Genomic DNA, 12,161 nt, shown 5'->3' on the forward strand with positions numbered 1-12,161 from the left:
GCAAAGGACGTCACTTTGTGTCCTCCATAACTCGGGTACTAACCAAAGCCTTAAGACTTGTGCATCATTTTCATTGTGCATATAGCCTTGAATCATCTGGAGTGATAGAGCAAAGCAAAGAAACCTCAGAAAACAAACAGCACTGCCTGTTTGGGCCTGTTATGGCCAGATAAAGCCTTGGGCCAGAACCCCTGTTCCAATGAAACTTCCACCCATTCCTCACTCCACAGAAAAGTGTAATGCCATTAACGTCTTCTTCTGTGAAAAATACAGGAGATCCAACAGCACATCCAGGACACTTCTTATACCCACACCTTTCCGTAGAGTTCCTCTGTGGTCAGCATTCAAATACCTATCCCTCCCAGATCTTGCTGATAAACAACTCCCTCAATGCCACTTTCTATGAATATGGTGTCATACCAAGTCCTTCCTCAAAGCTCTCTCTGAAGATACTCACTTACCTCTCTTTACCATTGTCATTGCCTCCCTCACTCAATGCATCTTCCAGAAGCTCTCAAGACAGGCCAGATCCTCCCTTTCATAAAGAAACTTACACTAAACTCTGGGGACCTCGACAAGTATCAGCCCATTTTTCATTTACCATATATGGGCAAGAGCATGGAAAAAGTAGACTATGTTCAACTCGAAGACCACACCAATGCTAAGCATCTCCTGCATGACTTCCAGTCTGGCTTCAGATCAGGCTGCAGTACGGAGGCAATACCCTGCTTACCACAGATGGAGATGAACCCTACTTCCTCATATTGCTGGACCTCTCAGAGGCCTTCTACACAGCTGACCATCCCACCTTCACACAGACCCTGAAGTCTTGAATGGTTTTCACCAGCAATGTATTTCAGTGGCTCTCCTCCTACCTTTTCAATCCACACCAGTTTGTTCATATGGGCAACTCGCAGTCACAAATGATCCCTATCACTTCTGGAGTCCCCCAAGGCTCCATACTGTCTCCTGTCATCTTTAACGTAAACATGAAGCCACTTGGTTCTCTTCTCACAGATAACAGCATCAAGATTCACCAATATGGGAATGATACACAACTGTCCATGAAAGTTTCATCTACTTCAGACATCCAACACCGCAAACACTGCTTGCGCACCATCCAGATCTGGAAGTCCAGCACCTACATGAAACTCAACCCAACCAAGATGGAATTCCTTTATTTGCCAATAGCAATGAAAAAGATTCAGTTCAAACCAGGCTCAATAACTTTAACTCTGATAACTTCAAACCTCAACTTTTACTGAATGTGTCACTTGGATTCCCTCTGGACACCAACCACACTTTTGAGGAACATGTTGCCACAAACACAAAGACAGCCTGTTACCTTTTCAAAAAAGTCAAACTGTTTGTTCCTGAAAGTGACTTCAGAAGAGCTGTTCAAGCCCTTGTACTCTTGGAACTGGTTGGTGGTACACCCTACTCCAAAGCCTCCCATACTCCACCCTGGCACCCCCGAGGGCCATAATACACACTGCAGACCATTTCATATTGGACCTGAAGAAATATGATCATGTCACCCTCATCCTGATGGAACTCCATTAGCTCCCCTTGCCAGACCTCACTATCCACAAAACTAGCTGCATTATTTACAAAACTATCACGACCAGTACCCTCTCTTATCTTGCAGACTGACTCTCTATCTCTAGTGGATCTCGGCACACCTGCAGCCAGGACAACATCAGACTTTAGAGTAAGAACTGTGAAAAAGGAAAAACTCAGCAGTCCTTTTCCATCTGAGAATACAGAGTCTGGGATAAAAAGCATCCTTGTATCCATCAGGACCTTCCCATCGCTGCTCCAATTTAGGAAAGACTTGAAGACTCACCTCTGTAAAGAACACTGCACCACAACGCATTAACCATCCACAGCCCAGCTCCAGCTCCTCTTACTGATTGATTCTATGATTTTCATAGACCATGTACAGCTCTTCACTGCCATTTGGCTAGGTTTTCTCTGCAAAGATACCATATATATATATATATATATATATATATATATATATATATATATATATATATATATATATATATATATATATATATATATATATATATATATATATATATATATATATACATAGATGTACACATACATAGAGTGCTCCCATGTGCCAATGTTCCCAGTGTCTTTCATGTGGAAGCACAGGCACTTTATTGGTGAATTTGACAACTACAACACCTGTATCTGTTGATGCTCTGACAAAGTCCTTGCCCGAGCCACAGATTCTGTCCCCCGCTGTACATCTTGCATCAACCGCCCAAGGAATGTTTTGTGAAGTCAGAAACAGCATCATTTTCATGAGACACAGTGAATGCAAAGTGTCCATCCTGAAACACACTGCCACAGATATTGTTCTAGTTTTTACCTACAATGAAGTCCCAAGTAAGAATCATTCCTTTTTGTGTATTATTAACCCTTAGTGGTCTGCTAATCTTACTGAAACTGATTTTATTTACAGCAACACGGCTTATGTGGCTTCTTTGGGACTTGTCTGGGTCTTGCATATGTTGTGCTGCTGTCCGTCCGACATTTCCTTGATCGACCTCCTGCCCTGTATAGAAGACCAACCAGAGACATTTCCGAGACTGCGGCTCCTTTGCCACCTGAATCCCATGCTATGGAATGAGACTCTCCGTCCATGACATACTCCGAATTGAGATAGTGTTGGGGGAGGTAGTAAATTGAACAGCCGTAGAGTTCATTACACCCCCAGTAGTGGTCTACCAAAGCGTGATTTTGCAAATTGGGTCTTGGTTATAACCTGGCTGGTATTGGAAGTCTTTATGTTGTGATCAGTCAAATGTTGCTCCTATGCTCCAAACAGTTCAGTTGGCATCCATGAACACATTGATAACATGTGCATAAAGTGTACATTCCGCGACAGAGGGGATGGGTTTCAAAAGATGGGAGCTTTGGTCATGGTTGGAAAGCATGTTTGGAGGGTGGGTATGAAGATACTGAAAGTTATGTTGACAATGTTTGTTCTCTTACTGATTTTCCTCCAGGTCGAAGCCTGTATGGACCCATTCTCAAGTCTTCTTAGAGGAAAGGGTTCTTCACATCTTATCTATTGATAATTCCGGATGATGATTATTGGAAATTAGATTTAAATGTTGGTGCTGCGGAACATATTTAAAGTGATTTAGAGCAAACAGTGTATTGATTAATGAACACAGAAATGTCTTAAGCTGCAAAAATACATTGCAGAAGAGGGAGGGATTGTGAAAAAGGTAAAAACATTCTTGCCCCTATTAATGTAACTCTACTTCCGCCATATGTTCTATCTCAGGCTAACATTGCCCGCAGGAAGTGACGCTCTCTGACGTAGAGTTGCTTTAGGGCTCTCGAGGTGTGGAAACAACGAAGTAGCCTGCTCACCCCCAAACTGGTAGTAGGTCTGATTCCAAGGAAGGCTGTTCTCCTGCTCTTGTGAGCTCGGCTAGGCATCCGGTCCTATTCTTTGTGGGCACAGGTGGGTACAGGTTTGACTCTTGTCTTCCCTTGCTGAGCTTCTCTCCACAGAGGATTTCAGTGGGACCCCTTGTAGGATGACTTCACAGACTCTTCTGTTTTCTTTTGTCTGTCCCACCCACCCTGTTTCGAATGAATATATGTCTGTGCGCCCAAAAGAGGACAGAAAAGACGTCAGATGCATTTCGGTGCCTGCCCTGCATTCACCAAACCCTAAATCTGCCCCAAGGCACAAGTGTGAGATCCGGTGAGGATTTGGGATGCAAATTCAGTGCACATCTGTCCTGATCTGTTTGCCCAACCATGGTTATTGTTTGAAAGGGAATCTTTCACAGCTGTTGAGGCTGTAACTGTTCTGTGCATTCACTGCTGCAGTTTGCTCTGCTTATTTTCTGGGTGTAAAAGTGTCCAGAGCTGCTCCCTGTGCTTGGGAGTAGCCAGTCAAATCACACATCCGTCTGAAGAGTGAAGCGAGCCAATCCAGGACTTTCTATGAAGGTTTCAGGGGTGCCCTTCACCCTGTGGGTATTCTTAAAACAATCAGCCCTAACCCTGCATTTCACAGCTGAGTTTAAAAAGCATATGGGAGCAGAGCTACAGGGTTTCCAGTGAGATCTGTGTGTACGTTTGTGAAATATCATAAATTATTAAGGGCTGCCCTTCCCCTGAAACATTGGGAGAGTCTCTTTTTCCTGAGACATCTCTGTGCATTTTTACAGCACAACTTTCAACATTAATTGCCAAACAAAATAGAATTACAATTGCCCCCCCCCACTACCCACATTACCCACACCTGAACCCAACCCAAGCGCAATCCATCCCATCAACCATGATCAACGTTCCTGAGGCGGCATTCAATTCCCCCACTGAACCCAAGCGGGTTTCGCCAATCGCACATCAGAGATCGGCTGTTTGATTTGGTTTCTGGAAGCGCCGCGACGTGTCGGCCGAGATAGGTGTTCCAATCTACTTATGTAGGATTATTGAGAGGCTCCATGAACAGAATTGTGTCCTGGTTCATAGCGGCCGGGTAGAACTGACAGAACCCTTACCGGTCAGTAGGTCCTTAGGCTGGGCTGTGTTCCTGCACCATCTCTTTTAACACTAATAGTTAATAATGTGGTGGCACGCCTGAACACTTGTGATAATGAAGCCCCTAGACTGGGTAATATGAGGGTCTCGGCGCTAATGTTTGCGGACGATACACTCTTTCTATCAAAGTCACCCATGGGCATCCAGAAAATTCTGGATCAATTTAGAAGCTTCTGTTCTCAGCGAGAATTGGAAAAAAATTTTAACGGAACAAAATACATGGTATTCAATCCCTGCCACTCTACGCCAGTTAAACCAACCATGAATGAGTCTCCGTGAGAGCAGGTCCATCGTTTGGGTATCTTGGCATTACCCTTAATGAGAAGTTAGATTGGGCTCCACACTTCTCTAAACACAGGTTCAAATCGGAGCAACACACTTTGGTTTGCTGAAGGTCCACTGGGGTCCTTTTTTAAACCTCTTTCCCTGGTTATGCAGATTTACTTACATCAAGCATTGGGTGCGGCACTGTATGGTGCAGAGCTCTGGGGCCACAAGGCTGTTAAGCTCTTAGGAACAGTTGAGAATCGGTCCCTGAGGCAATTATTGAGCCTCCTGGTTAGCCCCCCCGGGCCCTCTAAGGCTCGATATGGGGTTGAGGCCAATCTCAGGAGGAGTCGCTCTTAGACCACTCCTGTACTGGAGAAGCCTTTGGGCCACTTCTGAATTAACCCTTTATCACCAGGGGTTGTAAGAGATTCTTAGCCTCCCAGGGGCTGCCAACTTCCCCTGGCTTAAACATGTAAGAGACCCCCTACTGAGCATGGGTCTAGATAGCCTTTGGTAAGACCCAGGGGCAGGGGCGGTCAGGCTTCATCAACTAGCAAATTGGAGCAAATAAGGCGTTTTAAGAATTTTAAGTTAGAAATGCTCATTTCAAATTCCATTACGGGTACGTTAACCACCTCTTCTCCAAGGATAAAGGATTCCTGCAAATTTGAACAGTTTCTAGATGACGTTGAGCCGAACCTAGCCAGAAAGCTGTATACTCAGTTCAGGTATAGGTCTTTACCACTTGGTTCATTTACGTTGAAATGGGTGTGCTCTGAGAGGATGTGCCCATCCTGTGGTCACAGCAAAGAAACCGGGGCTCACGCCCTCTTTTTTTGCCCGGAATACAGCAGAGCTAGATCCAAATGGTTACTTCTAGTTTGTAGGAACCTTGGACCCACACAATACATGGAGGCCTGTAGAGACTTACAATGGGACACTAGTGAACACATTGTATTTGCAGTATCAATGACCTATTTGCTATGTGGCGACTGAGAAGGAAAATGTCATAATACGAAAAGACAAAGGCATCGAGTAACCTCTATGTCAACCTAGCTTTGCCCGTATGTTGGCCCGCAAAGTCACCTTTACTGTATCCTCCTGGTGAAGATCGCAACTATATAGAACTTTGTAAACTACTTTTAATGTTTGCATTCCATTTTTGCCTTTTTGAAAAAAGTTATACAAATGTTATATTGCCACATTGTATATGTGTTTTTAAGCATTATGTACATGTCTTTTTTATGACAAATTGTCGAAATAAAGCGTATTGATTGATTGTAGATTCAGCATAATTGTGGACTTGTTTTAAGTGGCTTTGGCTACTGAGAGGAGCAGAGAGATTTCAGACTGGGGTTTGGGGTTTGTGCTGTTTCTTCTATTGCTAATGGTTGGGTTGTTACAAGTCTTGGCTGCCTCATGATCCTACATGCTAGAGAGCGCCCCCTCCGGGGGAGGGAGGGTCAATACTGGCTTTCAGAATCAGGTTGACTAAGTGCCGAAGGAGCAGAAATCTTCTTGCTTGAAACTGTTCAAGTGCAAGACCCCGAAGCACCAGGACGGTGGATTTCACGGTGGAGGACCTGCGGGTGAGCTCTGGGTCTTCCTCACTGAAGGTTTTGCTGGGTGGGGTCTGCCAATCAGGAGGAAGGTTGTGGAATGTAAAGGCTGGTGAGTAGGCATGCCTAACATTTACAAAAGGGGTGGCCCAAAATATGTATGTGCCTATGGCCGCGTCTGCTGCGTTATCCAAGGTGGGGTGAACCTTGTCCACTCCCATTTTAAGACTTGGACGTCAGGAAGGCGGCTACCCATCGATAGCCCCTGGAAGAATTGGGACATTTTTGGGGAGGCCAGATGTGCTTCCCCTCTCAGGAAGAGTATTTATTCTTGTGTGCACCTCAACAGCTGTAAGAGAGGCTGTCCCCTGCACATCTGCCAAGGCCTGCATTGTTCACATGGGTGGGACTTGAATTTATGACTTCTTTATTGGGTGCTTAAGAGCCCCATGTGGCCGGTTCTGTCAAACTTTCAGGGCTTTAAGTGGGACGGGCCCTGACTGTCCTCATCACAAGCAGTAATTTTAATGCAAACACTAAAACGGGCCCCTACAGGACCCTATAATTATGCTGTTAACTCAATGAACAAAAACACTCATCTGTCTCAACAAGATGTGCAAGAACTCCTACGGTGATGCAGTCCTGTCATGCTTCACACATTTTACTTCCAAGAAGAGTGTCCCTATTTCCCAGATGTGTTTAATTAGTTTTATTTTTCATGCAACATGTGAGTCTTGTAAAGCAGGGAGTGATCTTGCGTGTATGGGTCTGGGTAACTCCAGGGTGTGTATGAGTGCGGACTATTCACAGCTCTTGTGTTCAGGCCGAAGGCCGTGCGAGTTTCTCACAGCGCCTGTCAGTGGCTCATAAAGATGTTCACACTGCATGCTCATCCAATCCTCGGCCTCTCTGCAGCGTGCACACATCAGTGGGCGCCATGTGCCAATCATAAATATGATTCTATTGTAAAGTGTGTGAAGAAGGTACACAGCTGTGAAAATATTAATAGCACCAAAGGAAAAGAAGATCTGTGTGAGAGAGGAAGGTGACGCGGGGGAAACACAAGGAAGAATGTGCAGAGAGTAAAAAAATTGCGGAGGAGGGGAAGTAACACATGCGGATGATTCAGAAAGTAATGCAGGAAGAAAAAGGGCATAAAGGACTAATGCAGAGCGAGACGGTTGTATGGACCGCTCTTCATATAGGGTGAAGCTTGTCCAGAGGCAACAAAGCTCCGTACATTAACGGAGGTGTATGGGGGCAATGTACAAGATTATGTACCTCAAGTGGGGATTACACAAATACCACACAAACATTTTTTTAGGTACAGATAGATTAGGTGATTTGTCAAGAATCACAAGATGTTGAATCAAGCGCCGAGGCCGGGATTTGAAACTGGATTTTCGCGGTTCCAAAGTTGGCAGCACTGGCCGCTAGGCCACATCTCCCTCCCGCTTCCTTACTAGCCCTATCACCACCTCCACCCCACACCCCCACTCCTGTTCTTTCCTTGTGAACGGAAGAATTGGAATCTTTACTAATTTTGTGATATTTAATAGAAAACGATGCTGTCAAGTACTGGCAAAGGCCGTAGGTCTGGCTTCTTTTAGGTGTAAGCGTTTGTTGTTATTTGGTGTATTTGGATGCACTAACAGAAAACTGATTTAGAGGAGCTCAAACAAGCCAGGTGGCGGCTGGGTCACGTTGAAAGTGAGACCCTCCTCCCCCACAGCCACATATGCATCAGGGGTCCCCCAAGTAGGGAAAACAATCATTGGGTTCCCCTAAAAGTTTCTGCAATTATTTTAATAAACTGGCAAATATGTTGAGACTTATTTTACATTGCAGTGACGTTCTCATATTGTTTTTAAAAATCAATCAAATAAGTGATTGCCAAAAATACTATTCTGGTCAGGCAGACCTCGCTAACGTGTAAAAGTATCTACAGTGTGATTATTAGAAGTGAGGGTGGGGGCTTTGAAGAATATTTGCAGTCCCTTCCCTTGTGACACACCCCCAGCTGGGTATGTATACATGACAAAAGAAGCTAGTGGGGGCTCATTTCAGAGCAGTTTACTGCTGGCTGGTGGGGGCGCCCCCCAGTTTGAGGACCTCTGTGGCCTAGAAGATGGGACCTTCATTGTCCTCTGAACATTTACCTGCAGGGGGCGCCAACAAACATAAAAGAGGGACACGGCGCTGTCTTACCCGGACACAGCTCCTGGCTTCAAACCAGGCCGCGCTTGTTTCATGTTTTACCTCCAGATGGGTCGGGTTTGGGAACGGTGCAAGCTGGCTCGGATAAACAGAGATCCCCTCCGGTTTGGCTCGTGATTAATCACAGTCCGTAAATATTTACAGCTGGAATCTCCTCCATCCTTCAGACTGCAGGTCGGCCTCTCCCGCTCTCTGCCTCTCTCTCACTTTGTTTAGGCTGTTAGGGGGCCCCCTGCTCCCCAAAGCTTTCCAAAGCTACAACCTTGCGCTTCGCTGGGACTGCAAAGGTATAGAAAGCGCCTCACAGGTCCTCTGTGCGAAGCCTACAGGCTACACAGGTGGGTTTCATCAAATCTGACAGCAGGCAGAAACTATGGCTGAACAACAAAATGGCGCCCACTGTACATGGTGAGAACCCACTGGCGTCCCCTACTCCGAGTGTAACAGGCCAAACACAAACAGAGACCACATGCATAATCTTTTCCCTCTCTAACAAAGAATGTAACGACACCTCTGCTCTGAATGAAGGTTTGACTCGAGTATTCAATTGGATGAAGAGCAATTTTTTAAAATTAAACGGTGATAAGACCGAGGTTGTTATATTGGGCAAGGGTAAGGATCTTTGAGGCCCCTACCATTGGCCCAAGGATATGGGATCTACCCCTCAGCCCGTTACTGTAGTACGCAATCTCGGGTTTCTCATCGATGAGCAACTTACAATGAGACAGCAGGCCATGAAGGTGGCCTCTATTTGTTTTGCCACCTTAAGATGGCTTCAAAAAATCCTTTGGATGTTGCCTTCCTCCACACAAAGAACCGTAGTCCAGGCGTTGGTCGTCTCCCGCCTGGACTACGGCAACGTCCTTTATCTTGGAGCCGACTGGACAACCATAAAAAACTTCAGGTGGTTCAAAACGCGGCTGCCCGGCTCCTCTGCAATGTCCCTAGGAGAACATCTGCCTCTCCCGCCCTCAGTGACCCCCATTGGCTTCAAATCCCGAACCAAATCAAAATCAAAGCACTTTGTCACGTTTTCAAAATCAAACACGGCTTAGCCCCCAAATATCTTCAGGGCCTTATCCAGGCCTATAAGCCAAGCCGAACCCTGCGATCCTTAGGGAATGGTGACTTTTGGGTTCCTAGATTTAGGCTAGCAAAAATGGGAGGCCGCTCTTTTGCCCATTTGGGTCCTAAATTTTGGAATGCCCTTCCTGTGACCTTAAGGACAGAAACCAATCTTCTTCACTTCTGCAAGGGACTTAAAACTTGGCCTTTTCAGCAGTGAATTAAATTTTCCTTTCAGTAAAATTAGCATGCAAGTTTTTCTACTTTAGTCTTTCCCTTAGCGCCGGGAAACCCACTGCGGGTAGCTGTGCGCTTTATAAGTTTAAATAAATAAAAATAATAAATGGACGTCATTTATGGGTCACCAGCTGCGACCCCTGGTTTGCCCCTTGCTACCCTCAGCACTGCCTTTGCGCCCCCTGTCCTCAGAGGTGGCAAAATCAGTGCCTGGAACACAGGAGCATCTCGCCATTATCTTGGTTTTCACTCAAATTTGTATTACACAAATAGTGAATAACATTATTTACTGATTAGTGTAATTAAGAATGGAGTATAATTAGCTGGAATATGACCCTGACAACGAAGGTGCAAACAAAAACATGTTTAAATGTATGTTGTTTACATGTTTGTAGGTGAGTGTGTTTATCTGAGAGCATATAAATGTGTGTGTATATTTAAGCACGTGTTAGACTCAAAGTAAAGGTCAAAGGGGGTATGATGTCACTTCCGCTACCCCCGGCATGTTGGTGAATTCACGCGCATGAGTGAATCCACTGACAGATGCACTAAGGCTGGAGGAAAAGTGAAAAAAACCTAAAGTGTTGCGGCTTCTGCATCAGCTCTCTATTCACCATCTCTAGGCAGAGCCAGACACTATATATTGAACGACCTTCGGGACCCAAATGCACCGTTGGTGGCGAGAAACATGACACTTACTCCAAGCGACATATGTTACCACAAAAAGTTACGTCAACTATCATGGAGGTTGAAATTGAAAATGTTGACTAAATGTTAATGTTAATTGTTGTATAATTGTAAAGCGCACAGCTGCCCCAGCAAAGGGGCGTCCCGGCACTGGGGAACCCATCCTGGCTTTCCCTGTGAGATGGTCCCTCCTGGGCATTTCCAAGGTGAAGACAAGCATCCCCGGCGCTGATGGGGCCGTTAGTAGAGATTAAGCAAGCTATTGCCCAGAGTTGCTGAGTGGGACCCATGGTTGGAGTAGGCACCGGGGCGAGAATTATCGAGTCCGCTGACCATGGCCCAAGACCCTGCCGCGTCGGGAATCAAACCCTGGTCCCGGGCCGACCTCTGCTTCAGGGCCTGCCGCCTCTAACCAGTGAGCCACACCACTTCACTAGACAGTCAGAAGCAAATTGTTTCATAATTGAAAGGACCCAGATGAAAATTAACTAATTTTCAAAAATATTAACCCGGGCATGTCCATAATAAATGAATCTAACTTCTTTTTAATAATATGATACTTTATATACAGTTACAAACTGAGTTACGCTTCTGCCTCAAGCATGCACAACCACTGAAACTCACCAATTGTACTTAAGAGTGCACAGAGCCCGTGCCATCACGCGCACCACCTGTTTGTTGTCCTCTTGGTGGCTTTTTCCTTTGTTTCTGCACTTTTGGCAAATTTGAGTTGTGAGCATGGCAGGCAGCGCCAGGTATGTCGTGTATTGTGTACATTGGCCTTGGTCCCGAGCCCTGTGCCAACCTGATGTGGGCACCATCCCCCATTGCGCAGAAGAGTGAGTCCATGGAGCTTGGTCTGGGGCCAGGTCTTATATGTTTAAAACAAAATGGTGTTGGATTCATGTATCTTAGTCAATGGTGTCACTAGATATTCTTTTTATGGGGGCTTTCAAAGGGCTACAGTTAAAACTGATGGGCCACCTACAAAGGGCAACATGTGTCCACACTACCCTTGTGTAGGTAAGTGTGTGTACTTCTACTTTCTGCCCCCCTCCCCCCTCCTATGTGTCCCCTCTCTCTTGTGTATCCCCTCTGGGGCTTGCATGCTGTACAGCTCTCCAGTGATAGCCAGGTAGTTGCACACAGCTTCATTTTCTTTACACCTCGAGCTCTCTTTTGTTTCTTTCCCTACAGTCCTGCCTCCTGCTGCAAGCTCAGTTAAACACCTCTTGCTCTTCTTTCTTTTCTTCCTCTATTCCTTGCTTTGCCTAACAGACTGGTGACGAGGCATAAGGGGGGATTCAAAAAGAATGGGGCCCCGTTGGTCCCATCCTGATGACATCAGAGATCCTAGATTCGATCCTCAAATCCATAGCAAGCATCATGCATAAGTACCATAAATCCAGTCCAAGCTTCTCTGACCTGTGCTGCCCTTCCAGAGGTTCATTGGTCCAAATCCTTAGCAAGCATTAAGCCTAAATATGGCAAATCCAGTCCAAACTTCTCGCAAGCATCATGCCTTGGTACTGCAAATTCAGT

This window comes from Lissotriton vulgaris, chromosome 6 (genome assembly GCF_964263255.1).
Source record: "Lissotriton vulgaris chromosome 6, aLisVul1.2, whole genome shotgun sequence".
Classification (NCBI taxonomy): domain Eukaryota; kingdom Metazoa; phylum Chordata; class Amphibia; order Caudata; family Salamandridae; genus Lissotriton; species Lissotriton vulgaris.